This window comes from Lissotriton vulgaris, chromosome 2_1 (assembly GCF_964263255.1).
Source record: "Lissotriton vulgaris chromosome 2_1, aLisVul1.2, whole genome shotgun sequence".
In the NCBI taxonomy this organism is placed as follows: Eukaryota; Metazoa; Chordata; class Amphibia; order Caudata; family Salamandridae; genus Lissotriton; species Lissotriton vulgaris.
The window spans coordinates 2,083,444,795-2,083,466,807 of NC_141687.1; positions in this window are offsets into that span (position 1 = coordinate 2,083,444,795).

Sequence of the window (22,013 nt, forward strand, 5' to 3'; positions counted from 1 at the left end):
CAGCCTCACTCCTGCTCAGCCCATCCAACAACTGACTCTCACACACATGAACATTCCACTCAATAACATTCTCTCACACAGTCATCCAGGCTGAGCAGTAGTATAACAAAATCAAACATAGGGAATTGTTGAAATGCATTCTAATTTTGGAAATAATTCTGATTCATATTTGAGACTTGCTTGGTGGAACCTGCATCACTGTAGCATTCTTGGTACATTCTGTGACTATAAGGTGCTATTATTCTGGGGCTGTGTACCCATGGTTCTCATTCACCACTCTGTTGAAATTAACACAACATTCCCACTCCCCATTCCCTAATTTATTGCAATAGTGACAAGGATTCAATCCCTTCAAAGCTGCCGCATCAATCCCGCCGCATCAATCCCAGTACTAAGCTCAAATGTAACACCATGACCTCTATCTTGTTGTGGGAACCCATTTCAACCTTACATCAGAGGGGTCCACTGCTGATACACTCCTTGCATAAACTAAAATTCCCATTAATTTCTCCTTTAAAACCCTTCTGCTTCATTTCCATTTCATCACTACAATATTATCCATATCTCAGCATTTCATCAACTGATTCGTTCTGCCAACAAATCAAATGCGGCTGAACCATCAAGCTAATCTAAGATCTCAATTACGTCACCAACTGAGACCCAAAATGTCCTATATCTTAAGTTTTGAGAATCTCCATTCCACTGTGCTGTTTACTATAAAACACTTGCAACAATCTCTCATATTAGGCATCCACTGATTCTTTGGGCTCCTAAGTCATCCTCCTAGTCATTGTCTTTGGCCGGTATTTTCCCTTTCAAAAGGGTAATCATCTGTTGATGCTTTTTCATCATTAATGGTGATGGGACATGATACCAGATGTCTCTGAGGTTCCTTCTCCGGCCACTCTATAGCCACTTTACATTCTGTCCACAAATCAGTTGGTACCATACCACAATGTTGAAGAAGGTATTCAAATCCACCCACAAGACCTGTGTAATCTTCACAAATCGCTTTTCTTTCTAGGTTGGGAAATCATTTGTGAATGACGCAATATCACTCCTACTCCAAGGCAGATGGACATAACCTCTATCAGGCACTTCCTGCAAGGGAAAAGTTGAATACTCCTCTCCAGCCATTGAAGATGGAGGCATCTCTCCCTTTGTTTTCTTTTGCTCTCTCTTCTTCTCTCATCTGCCTTCTCACTTATCTAGCTCACTCCACTGTTTGATGCAACTAATTAATTGCATAATCGTCAATTCAATTTTTGTGGTTCTCATGCTGGTTATGTCATTATCATCAATGCATGCACGATAGCTCTTCCACAAAGATTTGGTCTTGTTCAAACCAACCTCATATTTCTGAGCTAATTCAGACAGCTTTTCTTAAGCTGTTCCTGCACATTTGGTAACATCTTTGCACATGAATACAAGTATTTTCTCTTGGTAAGCATCTCACCCAGATCTAAATTTAGTTTGACCACATCCACTGCATTTTCCCCCCTCGGGTCTGAATTATTACTTTGCCTAATCCTAGGCTTCAATTTCTCTTGGTGATTCATTGAAAAATGTAAGTCCTTGAACTACATGTGCATTAGGTGATGTATCTTCGCCTCTAGGGTCTGTCAAAGTACAGGCTATATTTAATGCTAAGACTGGTTTATATATAGGAACAACGGGACCAATAGTGACCATAGCAGTGAGTGCATCTGGGGCATTGACAACAGTGACGTTGAAAGGGGCACTAATCCCTGAACTCCCTCTCATCAGATTCAAACTTGTATTTCTCCCGTATTTACTGGTGCGGTGACTGTTCCAGAGTTTCCACCAGTAACCGCACCATGCATTCCTTCAGGTTTGGCCTCATAATATTGGGTAGACTTTTTGGAAAATAACATATCTTGAAAATCATCGCTAGAATCACTATCACTATCTTTGCCTGCATCCTGGAGGTTTTCCTGACTGTGCCTCCTTCGTCTTCTTTCCTTGTTTTTCTCAGGTTGTTCACTTGTTAATTTGGGGCATAGTCTAGTTCCCTCTATTATGTCAATTATTCATTGTTGTTCTGCATTCCATTTAGCATTAGCACAGCCTTCGGGACTTTTCACTGATATTTTTCCCTTTGCCTAACATGAGCTGCATGCTCACAAGCATTAAGTACTTTGTACAGTGTGGGCCTAGAAGGCAGTTTTATTTCATACAATACCCTACTCAAATTTTCAATATTTCTTACATTAAATGTGCCATAGCATGGAAACATTAATGCCTTTTCTTTTTCTGTGATATTATGCCATTGACTCAGCCAAATACATGTGTGAAGGCCCACATTTATGGCCACGTAATGACCTGGTGTGTCTTCGGGAGACGCCTCTTCCCCCTCTTCTAACATCTCCCCAAATCATATTTCGCATAGACTTAAATAAGTTTATTTTCCAACAATAATGTCTATAATCATAAATTGAATTTCATTTCAAATAACAAAAAATTTCTTTATGCCCACAATTCTAGTTTGGTGTCAACAACCAATAACAGCGCGGCTCGCTATAAGAGTCAACCATTAACAGCACAGCACTAATGCCAACCGTGAGTGTCTGATTTGCGCAAGCGCTCCATCCATCATCCCCTTTGGAACCGTCCAACCTCAGCGCGGGAAACTGTGGCAACTTTCTTACTCCTCGCACTAGCTCACCCTCCTTTAAAATTTTCTAGAGCATTGCAATCGAGCAAAACAACAATGCCAAGTAAATTCAACAACTATGTCTGGTCCACTAAAGAATGAATCATATTCAATCGCACAATAAATGGCTCGGTGTGTCACTTTATGACCTACTCTGACTCACACTTGAGTGAAACCTCGACCAGCATGAAATCACAATTGGCATAGCCAAACCCCTGCACAAAAGGATTCACCACACCAACCAGACCTTAGTCGCACACAAAGGTTAACGTCCCAATATAATTTGCGCTGTCAACAACTTCTCTCGATAAGCACCACAAAACCTAGCAGACATAGGGGCCGATTACGATGTGGTTTGGAAGGCCTCCTAACAGCGTTTGTTCCATCAGAATCGGGAACGTGTCTTTCCAACCAAATCGGAAAGGTTTCCAACCGACCGATTGTGATGCGAGTTAGGCATTAGGAATATTCTAATCCAAACCTGCTGGCATTCGGAATGACCCAGCCATACGGAGCAGACTCGCACATCTCTATGGGCTGTGTTTCCGAATGACAATTTACGATGCTGGATTCAGACAGCCTTTCCAAATCGTATTGTACAACTTGAATCAGCAGTTGGAATCAGACTTTGGGGGCCTGCACCGAGAGCCTTCCCAAGCTGTCCCATGGGGGTACACATCGGCCCCCCTTACCAGTCATGCACAGTGTGGCAGGTAGCAGAGGGTGCCTGATTTTCCTCAACCACCCCTTTCTTCAATGGGAGCCTATGCATTCAGTCGGAACATAGGGTCCCGTTGAAGTCAATGGGAGTCAGAATGAATCATATCTGGAAGCATCCAGATGCATCGGAATCGGTGGGTCGGAATCTCCTGATCCGAGTCAGTCAGAAACCATTCCCAAACCGATTAGATAGGAAGGATTTCCGAACCGCATTTTAGTCGGCCCCTGTTGGACTTGATCCTTTTTGCAGGGTCATCCCTGAACTTTTTGCCTTCTGCCTGGTATTTTTTCTAACCTGGTGTTGGTGGTTTTAGGACTCTGGGCACTTTATCACTGCTGTTCGGTGTAAAGTGCATGTGTTCTCTATGGTGAAACATGGTAGGATTGGTCTACACCTGCTTGGCGTACTTAATTTACCTATTAGTCCCTTTTAAAGTGATATCTCAGATACCCGAGCCAGTAAATTAAATGCTACTGGTGGGCTTGCAGAGCTGCTTGCGCCACCCACCAAAGCAGCCTTTCAAACCTGTCTAAGGCCTCTGCCATTGCAGGGCCTGTGTGTGCTGTTTCCTGCCGCTGTGACGTGGCCCATAAAGTGGTTGTCACGTCTGTGACTCCCCTTTTACTACAATTAGTAGGCCCTATCTATCCCTATGAGCAGGGTGAAATGTAGGTAAAAGGTAGGACATGTGCCTTAACTGTGCACAATGTCCTGGTAGTGACAATCAACCATTTTAGTTTCTCACTACTGTGAGACTGCCCTCTCGCAGGTATGCATTGGAGATTCCCTGATAAGTGTTTCAGTGGTAATACCTGATCTGAGAGGAATAGCGGGATCAAGTTTGGTATGTTTGGAATAGTGGTAATAAATGCTTCGTAATGATGTGCACAGATTTATTAGCACTATTTTAGAAATACCACTTTTAGAAGTGAGCATTTCTGTGTGCTATCTATGTGTCTTTGTGCCTCCCTGATGTTTATTGCATGTCTGGCTCTGAAGTGACAGGGGCTGGGGAGTTGCAGTGGCTCCAAAGGGGCTAGCTGAGTAAGTGTTAGGCTGAATAGGCCCATCTGCATTGGGAGTGGTGGGAGAAATAATACCTGGGCCTGAATAGGACAGGGCATGCCTAACAAAATGCTGGCTTCACCTCCCTGCGGTGTGTCTCGGGCCAGAGCCTACACTGACAAAGGAGGGTGTTGTGCACATATGTAGGTCGCCCCAGAACTGGTTTGGACTAGGTCCAGTGCCCTGTGCTAGAGCAGAACAAAACCTGAAAGTGGTATAAGTATTGGGGCTATGACCCAATGAAAAGTGTGCTGTATGCTGACATTGAACTGGTGGCCAGCAGGCTGCTGGACTGACAGGGGGAACGGCCATCTGTGGCTACCTACTTGTGGGAATGAAGATGCTGCCCTACTGAGCCCTGATGTGCTGGCTTGCCTGTGCGGATTAAGCTGGGTGAAGACTCTAACCCCAACCTGGGGGCAGAGCTTTCAATGCTGGTGGAATGTTCCCCAAGAGCTGAGAGCAGGGATAGGGCTTGATTTGATTCTCTGAAGTCAGCACATTTAGGACATGCAGAAAACGGATCTGCCCGAAGGTGTGGGCACCAGCACAGCGCATGGAGAGTGCTTCGTCTATTATCTCCCCCTGAGCCTAAGGTAGGCTCCAGCTGTGCAGTGAAGGGTGCTGCCGCATGGTAAAGAGTGCCCGAGGGAGAGCCCCGTGTTGTACCCCTCAGAGGAGAAAGGAGGCCATGGGACCAGTAGTCAGACAGTGAAAGCCTGCTAGCAGGTGGGGACTGAATCCCAGAAGCAGGAAGGAGCCAAGCAGAAGGAGACTTTGCCCTATATGCGGACAGCCCATGCAAGTGCTGGAAGTCAGTCAGTGAAAGCCTGGTTGCAGGCGGGCCTGGTACAGGGAAGAGCTGGTGCCTTGTGAGCTCCTGAGACCATCCCCGTGAGAGCCAGACGCAATCTAAGGACCTTGCTGGAAAGAGAGAAGTCTGGTCCCGCTGCACCACCGGAGATCGCAGGAGACCAGAAGAGTCTGGAAAGGCCCTGGTAAGTAGGGCCTGTGGAGCAGACCTAGTGACAAGCTTTTTCCTTATTGCAGTTGCGCCGCATGATCGTGGGTAACTACATACTTGTCTCCAGCACCGGGGGGACATCCCCCATTGGAAGAGACTGGGGTGAACTGCACCCCCCCCTTTCTGCTGATACAGGAGCGGTGGAAAGAGGCCCAGGTGGTTGGAGCTTGGGAGTCTTCCTGTTGGTGCCTGATTTCGGCTATAACTTCGAGCCGGCTGACAAAGAACTGCTGCCCCGGTGAGTGGGGCTTGGGAGGCATCCTGTTGCTGCCTATTTTGTTACACAGCTGCACCACCAGATCACGGGCAGCTGCAAACGTTTGGCACATGGTTAGGGAAGACAAGGGTGAGTTGTACCCCCTCCCCTCCTGTGAAGATTGTGCCCAGAAATAATTGCTGCATCAGCAGCCAGGAGAGTCCTGACTTTTGGGACAAAAGGCATCTGGGATAGCCCAGGACGGGTCAGGGGAAGGCCGGTTGGCCTGGGGTTTATCCAGTGTTTTGGTGGGGCATAAGGCCCTAACATGAGGTGTGTACTGTGGTATACACTGATGATTTAGGATGATGCCTAAGATGTTACGCATAATGTGTGCATGCTACCTGTAATGTTACCAGTAGTTACTGCTTGTGTTTATTTTCACTGCTTATATGTCCTAATGGTGATGACAGTAATGGATATAATCCCCTGTAAAGTCATACCTAAGTGCCAGATGGCAGAGTGTACATCTGTGATTATGTTCTAATATGTTTTATGGATAATACAAAGGTTATTTTTGATATAACCTTGTGTGGAATTTCGTTTGTGGTGTGTCTAGTGGCTCGACGCTGTGTGTGTGTGGTGCACAAATGCTTTACACATTGCTTTACACATTGCCTCTGGGATAAGCCTGACTACTCTGCCAAGCTATGAACAGGGGTTATCTTCAGTGTGTAACTCCCTTGCCCTGACAAGAGTGGTGGTTTCTGCATGGCTTAGGTGCTTGCCCTAGCCAACCAGAAATCCCATTTCTAACAGGTCCATAGTGTTCTCCACACTGATAACTTATTACTATCCCTGGATCTTAGGCTACATAAAGCCTGATAACAACTTCAACTTCTCTGCATTAGGTGCTTCCACATCCACATAACACCTCAGAACATCACCTCATCACACCATGCAAAACACTGCCAGCTGTATATAAGCAATTGCAAAGCACATCCCTATTGATACTCACTCCTTCACTGTTACAGCTCTCTTCCATATTTCTGGAACGCTGCTTCTCCTTTGACTCATGACATGGGCTTTGGGATCAGGCCTGGGTTTGGGAAAGACTGGGCTCTTACACGGATACAGAGCCTCCCTCTATCTCAATAACTAAACCAGCCAACAAGATATAGTCTGAGGCAGCAAAGGAGAGTGATTTACAATCTCTCATCTGATGGATCTTTTTAAGTTGACTGAAACTCAAACTGAGTTAACAATAATAAAGCAATTCAACTTTCATGAAGCCCATTCGGTCCTACAGTAAAGACAGGAAATTAATAATGGTGTTAAGGAGTGTTCTTTCCAATTAATAGTCCATCCAATATATGTACATGTCGGGAAAATATTAACCAGAATCAGGATTACAGCTGGCAAGCTTAAGTATTGCAATCGTTTAGTCTCCATAGGATAAATTACAAATTAATCACAGTGACAGCAGTAACAGAAACTGGGAAATACAAATAGGTGTTCCATAAAGATACTCATGTTCTTTCTCTCTCAATCATGAATAAATTCTAAAGCTTTCTAATCAAGACTCTAAGTCAGAATAAGGATGGTTTGTAGAACAGTGGCTCAAGGGAAAATGGAAATGAGGGAAGCTATCAGCATAGTGAAGTTTTCAGTAGAAGTCTCCCAGAATTTAGATAGGTGTTTATCATGACGCTTCACACTTGCAAGAATAAAGGAACAGAGAGGACTATATCCCTCAATGTTTAAGGGAATCTGCACTAACTTTCAAAAGTGTGAAGGCTAATTAAAACAAACAGAAGCTTCAGCAAAAATTGTAACTCTTTAAAAATTGTACCTCTTCCCTATACTTCAAAACCAATTGTCTCTATCATCATGTTGTGCATTGCAACATTACCAGCCTTTCCTGTCCCACAGTACTTGAACAGATGCTGCAACCTTAAAAAGCCTTCCATTCCTGAAATGCAATGAACAGAAGGCTTCATCTGCTCACAAGGTCTTCACTTTTCTCTACAAGATTTCTCTTCTCAGATCTTACTATCAAGGAACTACTACAGACAACAATACTCCATTTCCCTAGCTAATGAAACCATGAGAATGCATTGTTAAAAGAAAGAACACACTAACCAAGCAAATCATGCTTCAAACTCCCCAGGCCACAAGACAGGCTAACTTCAACAAACATTTAAACATGCCCTTAAAATACATGATTATACTGGTACAAATTATTATTAAAAGTAAATGCAGGCAAGAATGATTGCTTACATGATTGCATATATGATTTTCAAAATATATGCAAATTTGACAAAGTAAAAAGGCAGTGTGAATACAGAATACTTCTTCATGTTAAACTGAACATTAATGCACACGTTTATAAAGCTTCAGTTTCTCATTCGTCATATTCCATTAATGCAATTAGATGTACACACATGTTAAGCTTATTAAGGTACATAGTAGATATAATTTCAAAATATAAATGTAAATTGAGCATTTATGATGTGTAAGGGTCAGAGTGGAAATTGTGCAACTCTGCTGCCTTGGAGTTTGAAATGTATCAAACCTACAATACCTTTGAGGGTACTATTACTGGCCAATATTTCTCTTCTTTAGTCCATGGGGAATTTTTCACAGTAGAGAAACTCAAACACTCAAATTAAATTTGAGGGTCTTCTCAACCCAATTACCCCATGAAATTACAGCTATACCAACGGGCTTTAGGAGCAACTTTAATAATAATGATATAGGTATAAATGCCCACACATAAGTTTTGTGAACACAGACAAATGTGCCCGTTTGCAGGCCTCTAGTATATTTTGTATGACCATATTCAAAATGTTCCAAACCTAGCTGTACATTTATGATGGTGGAGTATTTATTATAATGCTAGATTTGCTGCAAGTGCACGTAACTTTTCTAAAAATACAATTTTCCTCCTGGTTCTGTTCTTCTGATTTTGAAATTTAGATAATTGTTAAAAACTAAATCTCTTCATAATCGGTTATTTGAGAAGACAGGCAGGGAAACTTTTTCTGCTAGAGTAGATGTTCAAAAGTGAGCACCCACTGTGAAATGTCAGCAAACTTGATTATGTTAAGAAAAGTTCAAGAGATACAGTAGGGAGCCCAAAGACAGATTTGAAAGTGAAAAAGGTTTGATAAAATTGCATTTTTTGGGTGCATTAGCTTGAGTGATAATTGGTTCAGCATGTAACCTTATTTTGTGTGTATTGGTGTTCCTTATGTGAAGATGCATGGATAAAGTAGCACATATTATCCATCTCTATTCCTAATGCCATGAGCTGACATGATCAGAGAAGAAAGGAGGGACAGAAGATGTTATATTAAAGTGAATTACAGGCATTAAAGTGCTACCTCTTTCTGAACCGAGGCGGCGAGGACTCTTACGCCAACAAGTTTAAGAAATCTCCCAATCAAATTATTGGTGTTGGTGGCAGTGGCCATAGCAGTGTATACTTGTATAGTGTATACCGGCGAAATGTTTGGGGAAAGTAGCTCCGGCTTTAAATGCGGTGCTCAATCCTCTACTTAATACCTCTTTGAGCACAGGTGTTGCCCCTCAAGCGTGGAAGCATGCACTGATTCTTCCACTGATCAAGAAGACCAACCTTGATCCTCTCATCCATGCTAACTACAGGCCTATCTCTCTCCTCCCTGCTCTGGCCAAGGTGACTGAGAAGCACGTGCATAACTCCATTTTCAACTTCAATGAGAGTAACAACATACTTAATGACTCTCAATCGGGTATTCGCATGAATCTTAGCACAGAGACCGCCCTTCTCGAGGTCACCGATACCATTAGGGAGGTTTTCGATACGGGAGGAAAGGCCATTTTGGTTATGCTGGATTTGTCGGCGGCTTTCAACACCGTCCCCCATGAAGGTCTCCTTTTGAGACTCCAGGAGATCGGTTTTCGTGGGACGGTGTTGAATTGGTTTAAGTCATTTCTGACCGGCCACCAGCAAGTGGTCTGGGCACCTTCGTTTTCCGCTGAAATGCCGCCACTGGAGGTGGGGGTGCCGCAGGGCTTTATTCTAAGCCCTGCACGTTTTAACATCTGGCCCCGCTGGTGGCGGTTGCAGAATCTTTTGGTGCCCAGATCATAACCTATGCTGATGACACCCAGTTGCTCTTTACATCTGAAAAGGGTAAGGACTTTGACGGCCCGCAGATTAGAGACTGTTTGGGAGACATCTTTACCCGGTTCCAGCGACATAGCCTAAAATGCAATCCCGATAAATCGGAACTGCTTTTTTTCGGATGCCCACCTGATCCTGGCTGGAAGGCTTGGTGGCCTTCAGACATGTCTCCACCGGTTGCTGCCTCTTACAAAGCTAAAAATCTGGGCTTTGTGATTGATGATGGCCTTGCTTTTGGCTAGGCATGAGCGGGAAATCCGTTACGCCCGCGGATTTTGCGGATTTTTGGGAAATCCGCAATCTGTGAATTTTGCGGATTTACCGCAAAATCCGCAAAAAAAAAATCCGCGGACATAACGGGTTCAAAAGTTGAACCCCCACTCATGTAACTATTTTACAATGGCGCCAGCAAGCTGCCAGCGCCGTTGTAAAATAGTTACAAAGTTAGCTTGCACAGGAACCACTAGATAAAACGAAGCAGGTGCTGCTTTATTTTATCTAAGTGCTTCCTGTGCAAGCTAACTTTGTAACTATTTTACAACGGCGCTGGCAGCTTGCTGGCGCCATTGTAAAATAGTTACAGCTCACTCAAGGGACCCCTGCGCCCTTCGGGGCGATTGTATAGTAACACACACATGGTCGCTCGAACTAGTTGATGCTCAAATTCAGTGACTCATTCATTAGCCCAAAAACAATCGTGAGCGTCGTCGAGGCTGGACAGGTGTGCCTTCTTCCCAAATCTACCGTGGAAAATCAGCTGTGATGCTGGATAGACTTTGCATCCTTGACTTTCACGAGCGCAATACCCGTGCTGTTCCTGTGACCAGGAGCTTCTTTCTCTTCATCTGCTGAACTGATCTTTCTCTGACCTTTTATACACACAAGAGGCACATACATGAGTAGGCACATTGTGTTCGCACGGGTTTCTGCAAGTTCGCGAGCGTTTTGTACAATTTCGCAATTTGTGAAATTGTACAAAACCCTCGCGAACTTGCAGAAACCCGTGCGAACACACAAAAAAAAAATCTGCGAGGATTCGCGGATTTTGCTGATTTTGCGGATTTTCGCAATCCGCAAATTCGCAAATCCGCAAATTCGCGGATTGCCAATCCGCAAAATCCGCCCATGCCTACTTTTGGCCCCCAGATTATTGGGCTGACCGGCAAATGCTTGGGCCTCCGGAAAATGTTACGGAAATTCCTTCCGTTGTTGTCGCTGAAGCATAGAGGGATCATCGTGCAGGCCTTGATAGGCTCGCGTTTGGATTACGCGAATGTTCTCTATCTTGGCCTGCCGAAATATCTTTTGACGCGACTGCAGATTGTGCAAAACTCTGCGGCCAGAGCCATCTTTGGTCTCCAGCGCAGAGCCGGAGCTACGGATTTGTTAAAAAACTGCACTGGCTCCCAGTCGCTAAAAGGATTGTTTTTAAGGCGCTTACTTTTGCCTTCAAGGCCCTTCATCTAATTGGCCCCAAATATCTTCAGAAGCACTTGGCTTTTTATGTGCCTCGTAGGGCGTTACGTTCCGCGACTTTATCTAAAGCCATGATACCCCCCATTTTTCGGGCTAGAATCGGAGGACGCTCTTTTCGCTTTCTAGCGTCTCAAAGCTGGAATGACCTGCTTATCTCGCTTAGGAAAGCCGAGGATCTGCTCTCTTTTCGGAAAGGACTAAAAACATTGCTTTTCACACAGTAACTGTTCTTCTTTTTTTCTATCTTTGCAGTGTTATGTTTTTTACATTGAGGGCTCTTTGTCAAAGCGCCGGGACACTTCTAGGAGTAGCCGTGCGCTATAAAAGAGCATTTCTAACATAACATAACATAACATAACATAACATAAGACTCTGGCGAGTTCTTGGCAGATAATCCTCATACTGTACGTAAGAGATTAGATCACAAAATCACCAATATGGATTCCAAAAAGGACCAGCTTGGCGGGATACAGAAAGACCCAGATTCAACTAACCCTACAGAAGATACATTTTTACCTTTAGTTTATCAATCAATAATGTCCCACCAGGAGGAAACAAGATTGGAAAGTTAGAGAGTGCAGAATCTCTGACAAAAACTTCAAAACTCAGTACGCCGCATTGCTAAAACCTGTTCAGATTTTACATCTAGATTTAATGAAGCGTGTACATCTCAAATCTGGAAGATAAACATCTGGCACAAAAGGCTTGACTGAATCTTTTCATACCATTAAAGAGGACACACAGTGGAAGTTGGCTGATTTAGAGAATTGGTCACACAGGAAAAATGTTAGAGCGTTAAAGATTCCGCAGAGGCGAAAAGGGCACGATCCGGGCGAAAAGGGCACGATCCCCGCAAATTTATTGTTGATTTGTTCACAGATGCATTCCCTGAGTTAACTAGGTGGGACTGGAATAGAGAAATAGAAAGAGCACATCGTTTTCCGTTTACTCTCCGTACAAGAGCTGGTCAAGCATCTGATAGGCGAAGAGCATTTTTGATTTCCTTCAACAGCTTTTTAGCCAGGGAAGATGTTTACCAACTACCCGTCCAGATAAAAAAAGGGCAGATAAAGATTTTGAGTATTTTTTAGGCCAGATTTCTGCCATTTCACTGTTGAGAATTGCTGGCAGCTGTGTCAGCTTATTCTGCTGTTTCATGCTAAAGGGGCTCAAGTATTTTTATTAAACCAGTCAAACTCAAAGTTATTTTTCAGGATTATACTCGATTCTCTCCACAGAGGTTTCAGCAAAAGAAATATTAAAATCTCTGTAGGGTTTGTCATAGATGGTTTCGCTCTAGAGGGAGTTCCCCCCCCCCTTTTTTTTTGTCTGCTTTTATCCTTTCCTGGGTTTACTTTGTGTATGGTTTGGGGTTGGGATAATACCATCTACTAGATAAATGTTGTTGTTTCTTTTTATCTTCTTAGTTCAAAGTGGTGTGTGCTGTCCCCTATGTAATGCTGCTTTTCTTTAAGGTTTTCTGTTACGCATCCCATGTGGGGGAAAAAATGTTGGGGCAGATTTATGTTAACTGGCGCATCCCCAGGGATGCGCCAGTTAACATGCGCCACAGTGCGCCACAGCTCCGCCAGCCATGGTGCGCCGCATTTATAATGCGGCGCACCATGGTGCAAAAACGGCACAGATGCGTGACGCATCTGTGCCGGAGATGTGGCGCATTGCTGGAGTTGCGTCGCAAGCGCGATGCAGCTCCAGCAAGGCTCGGGGTGCCCCATTTTAACAATGCTGCGTCAAGACCTACGCCTGCTTCAAGCAGGCGCAGGCTTTTGACGCAGCATTGGCTTAAAAGTGACTGAGTGAAATCTCATAGATTTCACTCAGCCACTTTTGCTAGGCGCACCTGCCCCGGAACGCCCACCCTGCACCGGAACGCCCACAAGCGGCGCAGGGCTTTACAACGTGACGCATCTGCCTAGATGCGTCACGTTGTAAATCGTTCGTAGGGATGCGCCACGTTTACGCCGCCTTGCGTGACGCAACAGCGGCGTAAACGTGGAGCAAGGGCCTCATAAATCTGCCCCGTCGTGTTTACTCTTTACTTTTCCGGTATTTTGCCATTAAAAGGATGTTTAACAATGATGAAGTCTAGGCAACGTAGATTGTTGTTTATGGGGGTCCTTTTTCTTTCTCCACGTGGGTTGGGATAGGGTTTGCGGGCAAAAGCATTGGGTGATTGGGAGCTTGTCATCACAAGGACCATGTGTCCTAAAGCCTCATTGAGGGGTGGGGTAGGTCTTGTTGGAGGGTTTGTGAGGATGCTGCGGTGGATCAGGTAGGTAGGGTTGGTGGGTGGGTCAATATAGGGTGTGTTAGGTGGGGTAAGATTAGAAAAATAATCCACAGTATCAGTAAGGAAAAAGTGTATGATTGTTGAAGATTTGATGTATTGTTTAAAAATGTAGTAATGGCTTGTACATTTTTTTTCTTTTTCCTAATGGCTAGCATGGGGGTTAGAATATGTTCCTTAAATGTCTGCGGCGTCAATAATTATAACAAGAGGCAAGCGGTTGCCGCTGAACTTCGGGTGATCCAACCAGATCTGCTTTGTATTCAAGAAACGCATGTACCTTGGGGGAAACGTCAAATGTTTAGTTTTTGATCTTTTGGCTGCTTCACAACAAGCTTCAATGATGCAGGGAGTAGGGATACTCGCTAAACCTACCATCCTGACCTCGGGTCATTTTTTAGCAGATACATTGGGACGGTGGGCAATTGTAGAATGCTGCCTGGGTAGTTCAAAATTTACACTATGCACCATTTATGGGCCTAATCTTGGTGAAACTTTAGTGTTGGAAGAATTGAATTTAGAACTTGCATCTTCGCCAGTGCCTTTGGTATTATGCAGGGACTTCAATATAAACTTGGTTAATAAAGGACTACAGGGTGGGATACAAGGGTATACAGGGAGGAAACCCAGGGTGTTTAAAGCATTGTATGATTTGTTAAAGGATCATGGATTACTGGCTGCTTGGGATTCTCTTCGCGCGTCAGTGCCTGGTTTCACGTTTTATTCTTTTCCCCCATCATAAATTAGTACATCTCGATAACTTTTTTATATCTTCCGCATTACCCATGGGGGCCCAGATGCATATATTTCCTAGGGTCACCACTGATCATGCAGCAATAGTTGTTGAAATTCCCACTCTTTTTGTAGCCAGAACCCCAGGAACTTTTTCCTTTGATAGGAAACTTTTACTTGATAGTATTTTTAGGGAGCATATGCAGATATGGATTAAAGATTTTTTAACAATAATAGACTCTCTGTTAATGCTGCGGTTCTTTGGGATACTTTGGGATAATTTTCGGGGTTCTTTGGGATACTTTGGGATGTATTGAGTTTCAGGATATACTATCAAAAGAAAGCAAAATTCGAATTAGAGGATCTATATTAAGTATGGGCGGAAAATCCGTTCCGCTCGCGGATTTTGCGGATTTTCGGTAAATTCGCAATCCGCGAGATTCGCGAATTTCCCGCAAAATCCGCGAGCAGCGGATTTTATGGCTTGCTCGCACTGTTCGCGTGAGTTCGCGGCTTCCCAGTTCAACTTCGCGCCCCGCGAATAAGCGCTAAATTGCAGAAATGCGATCTTAGCAAAACTGAAACTACTTACCAGGTTCAAAAGTTCAAGCTCATCATTAGTAGCCATTTCCTGTAGTGCTTCCTGAGGGGCCCCTCCAGAGTTCAGTTGCCTACTTGCAACTATTATGTGACCCTGCTCTGACCCTCAGAATAGTTACACATATGCCACAAAGGTCCTGAATTACAGCTAAGGGAGACAAGCAGGAGCCAGGCTGGAAGTTCAAATCCAGTGACACATTAATCAGCCCCAAATTCATTATTGTCAGTTGGGGCAGGGCAGGTGTTGTAACTAATTTTGCAACAATGAAAGCACTTAGCAACTGCAAAAGATCACTAATCAGGAAGCACTAAGGAAGCAGGTGCCAGCTAAAAAAATGTTCTGTGACACATTTATCACCCCAAATTAATTCAGGTCACTTGAGGCAGGGAAGGTGTGCTTTGCTTTGCCACAATAATGTACACTGGACAACCAGAGGGTGCTGTGATGAAACAGAGGGTGGCATGGGTGAGCCAGAGGGTGGCATGTGGTGACAGAGGGTGGCAGTGATGAAGAAGAGTGTCCCAAACAGGCTGGACACGTAGAAACAACAAGTTCGCAAAACTTGCGACCCGACAGGTAAGTTCGCGTTTGCGAAATTGTACAAAAACCCTCGCGACCTGGCAGAAACCCGCGCGAACACAAAAAAAAAATCCGCAAATTCGCGAGAATTCGCGGATTTTGCGGATTGCGAGTTCGCAAATCCGCAAAATTCGCGAGCGCGAGATTCGCAAAATTCGCCCATGCTTAATCTATATTCTAAATTGAGATTAGCGGAGGAAAAACTTACACAAGAAATTTCGCAACACGATGATGTTGCAGAAAGATGGTGGGCAAATATTAATGTTCTATGGAATAAGGAAAATCCTTGACAATATTTAATTTATAAAAAGGAGTGCCATGAATATGATGAGGTGGTAGGTCAGTGTTTAGCTTTACGGCTACGGACGAAGGAAGCCTCCATTAGAATTGCTGATCTTAGACAACTTAGGAGTTAGGACCCTTGACCCTCGAGAGATCCTTGCGATTTTTCATAGAGTTAGAGATGGCTATTAAAAAGTTTCCAATGGGTAAAGCTGCTGGCCCAGATAAGCTCCCCGAGGCAGTGTATAGTTTTTTTCTCCATGATATTAAAAATGATATGCTAACAACTTATCGGGCAGCACAAAATGGGCATGCACCTAAGTCTTGGGCTGAAGCCAGTAGTGTGGTATTCAAGAAGTAGGGAAAACTGCCAGAGCTTCTGGGGTCTTACCGACCGATTTCATTTGTTAACTGGGATGGGAAAATCTAGGCCAAAATATTGGCAAATCGGTTGGCAAAGGTTATCTCACAATTGGTTTCCCTACATCAACATGCCTTTATTCCTGGCCGAGTAAAAGTATTTCATTTTAATCAAGTGGTGACGTTATTTGATATTGCCCAGGTGGAAGGGAAGGATTTGGGACTAATATTGCTTGACACTGAGAAAGCATTTAATCGCTTTGTCTGGGACTATTTTTGGAATATCCTGTATCGGTCGGGTTTTGGACAAGGATTTATTCAGGGTATACAAGGACTATATAAGTCACCGGCAGCCAGGATATGTTCAATGGGTATGGTATCAGAGCCGGTAAAAATAACTAGAGGGAATCCACAGAGGTGTCCTTGTTCGCCCCTGTTGTTTCCCCTGTACATCAATCCATTTGTAAGTATGTTGGAGAAAAGTACTTTGGTGAAACCGTTTATCGATTAGGAGAATCAGTATTCTGATTTCGCTTATGTGGACGATATAGCTATTACTACTGCAGATCAGGTTACGGCTATATTAGAGGTGGAAGGCTTAGCTAAAGAATTTGGTGAGATATCAGGCTATGAAATTAATACGACAAAAAACGCAAATACTTTGCACAAACAATGGTATGCCTGATGATCCAAGAATGGTCAGGGAAGAGACATATCTAGGGATAAAAATCTTATTGTCTATGAAAGAGCTGGTGGGAGCTAATTGGGAAGCTATAATGAGTAATGTAAAATAATCCTTAGAAAGGCAGACCCTTTGTGCTATATTTCTCTGGGCTCCGGGCAAACCTAGATGAGCCGCACGATTTATGACTCTTCCAAAAGAAATGGGTGGCTGGTTGATCCCTGATTTTACATTTTATTATTATGCTTGTTTTTTGTCCAATATGAGGATATTATTGACCGGAGAGGAGGTTAGAAATCCCGTAGAAGCTCCGCCAATCTATCATATGTTTTTAAGAACTGAGGTTAAAAACTGCATGTTTAAAGAATTGGACGGCAGCTATTATAAGAGAACATGCTTTAAAGTTATAGAGGCTGTCTTTAAGGTGTGCCCGGTTATTCGGTAAAATTTTATTTGGTGGGGATAACATATTATACACATACGAATGGTTTAAGGGTACTACCAGCTATTTTTTGGGATCATGTAGCAAGAATTTGCAGTAGTAAGGGTTTCTTACAAATTTGAGATTTTTATGAGGCAGGAGGGCCTTATCCTAACTTCTTGGAAATTGCAATGGAATATAATGTACCTAGGACGCAGTTCTTTAAATTCCTCCAGATCTGGGATTTTTTAGGTAGAAAAAATCTAGTCCCAGCATCGCATATACTTATTGAAGCCATCAGGAGACAGGAGAAAATTGAGTTTTTTATAAGATCCTTTTAGCCTCTAAGATAGATGATCTGGAGAAGCATAATGTTAATTGGGACAATATTCTAGTAAAACAGGAAGTTTCCCGGGAGAAAGCTATTGCAATAGCTGGTGAAGCCCTCTTATCTGCAAATCTTAAAGCTCAATTTTTTAAAACTGTGTTTACCTGTATTATACAAGGGTAATCAAGTGGATGAAATGGACACTTGTAACAATTCTAAACCATTGGTTTAAAAATACTATGGTATCCTCAAAAAACTCAATGTGTGCTGGTAGTGCGGTATATATCTTTCATCCGCCCCTGCATTGTAGTTTTTGGCAGTTATCATCGGATACCATAGAAAGTGGTGGGTGCCTGCCTCATCCAGAGGCTCCTCTGGTCTAGATTGCAGTGTCCAGAGATGAAAAATGGGGGAGAGGATAAGTGCAAAATAAGAAAAGGATAAAATAAGATCGACACCTGAATTTTTTTTTAATGGATGGTGAAGATCTTGTTGATTAAAAATAGATGAGTACTTGTACTAGATCGAGTTACTGGATCTAGAACTGTGGATTCCCAAAATGTGTCAACATGTTTCAGCCCCCTCTGGCTCAAAGGAGTCTGTGGGGCTTGCGTCAGGACAGAGTAGACAAACAAAACATAGAATTTGGAATTTACTCACACATTTTGTGTAGTGGTATTGGATAGAGGGTAAACATTGACCACTCGAAACTTTTTAACCTGTAAAAGATATAAACATAGACATATTGTACAAATGTTATTGTCCTCAAGACTCATTCTGCTGAGATGGGTAGGGGGGAAGGCTGCAGAGTTAGCTGTGGTCTAATCTGCTAGATGAAAGTCTTATTAACAATACGAGCATGTAAATTAACATGGTGAGGAGAACCGTGTCTAGCAGAGGAAAAAGCGGCAAAAGTGAACGAATGACAGGGCACAAAATGGTTGCTATGTAGTAAGCGAACAACAGAAAAAGAGAGATTTGATGGTCTCAACTGTGTCTATGTTCCTCCAAATTTCGCTGATCAGAAAAGAGGAGGAAGATGTCAACAACTCTAAACTCTGGTGGTGGTCTGGCGCGTGGAATCCCATGATGTAAAGGGATTCTACTCAAGCGTCAAGCGCGTGGAATTCCCATGATGTCTACTAAAGGGATTCCTATGTGGATAGAGGGTTCTACTAATGTGAAAAGTCGAGAGGCTTCTACATCTAGCGAATTGTCTAGGCAAATTGCTATCTCACATAAGGGGAACAAGGTTCATAAATAGTCCCACTGGCATGAATAGCGTCTAGTTAGAGGTAGCGCTATCTAGGTAGATGTTGCACTGGTACATTTAGAATAGGGGCTAGCGAATGCAATAGAGTCCCTAAGTGATGGGGTGCTCGCTGCGCGATAAAAAACTCACTCGTAGAGAAATTACTCTTAGAAAAAATAGAGCATTAGACTCACTCGTGAAACACAACTTATTCAAATCTTACCCCGAGTAGCTTGGATATGCGCTTTCAACAGGGATGTCCAGAGCTGCAGAAAGGGGGGTAGAGACCATCAAATCTCTCTTTTTCTGTTGTTCGCTTACTACATAGCAACCATTTTGTGCCCTGTCATTCGTTCACTTTTGCCGCTTTTTCCTCTGCTAGACACGGTTCTCCTCACCATGTTAATTTACATGCTCGTATTGTTAATAAGACTTTCATCTAGCAGATTAGACCACAACTAACTCTGCAGCATTCCCCCCTACCCATCTCAGCACAATGAGTCTTGAGGACAATAACATTTGTACAATATGTCTATGTATATCTTTTACAGGTTAAAAAGTTTCGAGTTGTCAATGTTTACCCTCTATCCAATACCACTACACAAAATGTGTGAGTAAATTCCAAATTCTATGTTTTGTTTGTCTACTCTGTCCTGACGAAAGCCCCACAGACTCCTTTGAGCCAGAGGGGGCTGAAACATGTCGACACATTTGGGGAATCCACACTTCTAGATCCAGTAACTCGATCTAGTACAAGTACTCATCTATTTTTAATCAACAAGATCTTCACCAATCCATTAACATTTTTTTCAGGTGTCGATCTTATTTTATCCTTTTCTTATTTTGCATGTATCCTCTCCCCCATTTTTCATCTCTGGACACTGCAATCTAGACCAGAGGAACCTCTGGATGAGGCAGGCACCCACCACTTTCTATGGTATCCGATGATAACTGCCAAAAACTACAATGCAGGGGGGGATGAAAGATATATACCGCACTACCAGCACACATTGAGTTTTTTGAGGATACCATAGTATTTTTAAACCAATGGTTTAGAATTGTTACAAGTGTCCATTTCATCCACTTGATTACCCTTATATCCTACCTGGGGAAATAAATGGACATTAATTCCTCCTCCCTAACCTTTTGATTATATATGTACCTGTATTATACGCCAGCAAAATTGTTGAAGTGGGGGAGGAATGATGGTAAATGCTTTCGCTGTGGGACTGATAATGCAGATAGTTTCCTTTTTTTTTAATTCTGTGGTAAATTGGCTCTCTACCTTAGCCATATTGAAAAGTTTCTATCAGCTGTTACTGGTGTATCTATTAAAATTTCTGCATCCATGATGTTATCAGTGATCGGTCAAGATTTAGAGCCTGGAAGTCCTATGCATAAGAATTGTTATGTATTGTTTATGGCTATGGCCATGGCTTGTCTTTGTATTGCCGCCTCATGGTTGCAGCCCAAAGTCCCTGTTTTTCAAATGAGGAGAGCTAGGATGTATAATATATTTAATTTAAAATTCAGTTTATATTCAGTTAAAGGCACAAGAAAACAAAAAATGGGTATCTATATCTAGGGGGCGTCCTTTGATCATATGAATGTCTGATGTAATACATGAACTTGTGATACTGTGGATACATTTTAAAAAATGATTTTCACAATCTGAATACTGCAACACGCATCTTTTCTGGAAAGGGGCGACCACTCGGTCCCCCCGAACGTATGGCAGAGTACCACGATCCCCCCGGGAAGCCATCTGGGGCGGGAGGCGAGTCTCGGCTGGTATGCCCGAAGCGGCGTAGCCGGGGCGCGCCTTTTCCCGCCCTAGAGTGGGTTGGCCTAGACACTGACGCGGCTGGCCACGCCCTAGGGGCAGGCAGGGGCGGGTTTACGCCCGCCCTGAAGACGGATAAAAGGAGAAGCAAGATCCGAAGGCATCCTCTTGTTCCTGTGCTCTGAAGCTGCACCTCCTCGCTGCACGTGAGCTCGAGACGGAACGAAGAGCCAATTTTGAGCGTTGTAATCGTTCTTGTTTGTTTTGCAGATACTCTGTTGGAGAATGCCGAAGAAGGCGGGAAAGCGCAAGACTACTGAACAGATGCTGCGTGTTCTCATGAAGGAGATGACCGAACTAAAGAGGCGAGTGGATAAGAACGAGGAAGGGGGACCAAAACGTCCTTTGGCGGGAGCAGCCCCGGGAGGGAAAAACAAGAGGCCCAGAAGGGGAGCAGCGGGAGAAGACATCCCCGGTCCCAGTGCCCCGCTCGAGGCACCAACTCCCGTGCCGAAGGAAGGGAATCCGATTCCCGTTGTGGTCACCCCCGTTTCCGAGGAAGATATGCCGCCCGAGCTGGCAGCACAATTGGCAGCGTGGTTGGGAAAAGGTAACGAGGGCGCCACGGCTGTCGACGCACAGGAGCTAATGAAGCAACTGCGTGAGTCACGGGAAGCAGCGAAGGTGTCAACGCCGGCTGCAGCAGTAGAGAAGCCGCAGGGGACGGGTTCAGTAGCAGAGACAACGTCCGGTGCAGGTAAGCGGCCATTGCCGATTGCGAGGGATGAGTCGGCACCCTCTCGTAGGGAAAAATTGGGTCAGCATGTTCCTTTGGCTATTAAGGAGAAGATATGGGCAGGGGAGTATGTAAACATATTCTCGTTGCTTACTGATCACTATGAGATGGAGCATGTAAAGGGCCAGAAGGAGCTCATGCATCCGAGTGTTTGGCGCGCAAAAATGGCCGCCTTTAAGGTAAATGAAAACATTGGCAATTGGGGCCAAGCGTGGGGGGTTTTTACATCGATCTTGGGGGAGCGAAGGCCCGATCTGTTACCCGAATTGCCGATTTATCAATCACGAATCATGGGGTACTCGGTATCACACGAGGGTAATCATTGGTTTTGCTATGATAACCTGTTTAGAAAGGCTAAAGAACACGATAAAAACTTAACGTGGGATTGTTATGATTCTGTGTCATGGTCCAAAATGAAGGAGACTGGTATGTTAAAATTGCCATTAGTGGGGAGTATCGTTGGCGAATCTTCCCGCCAGTATGCGGGGACGCCCTTTCGGTCAGGTGCGGGTACAGACAATTACTCGAAGCCTGCCGGTAACACTGGAAAAAGGGGGGTTTG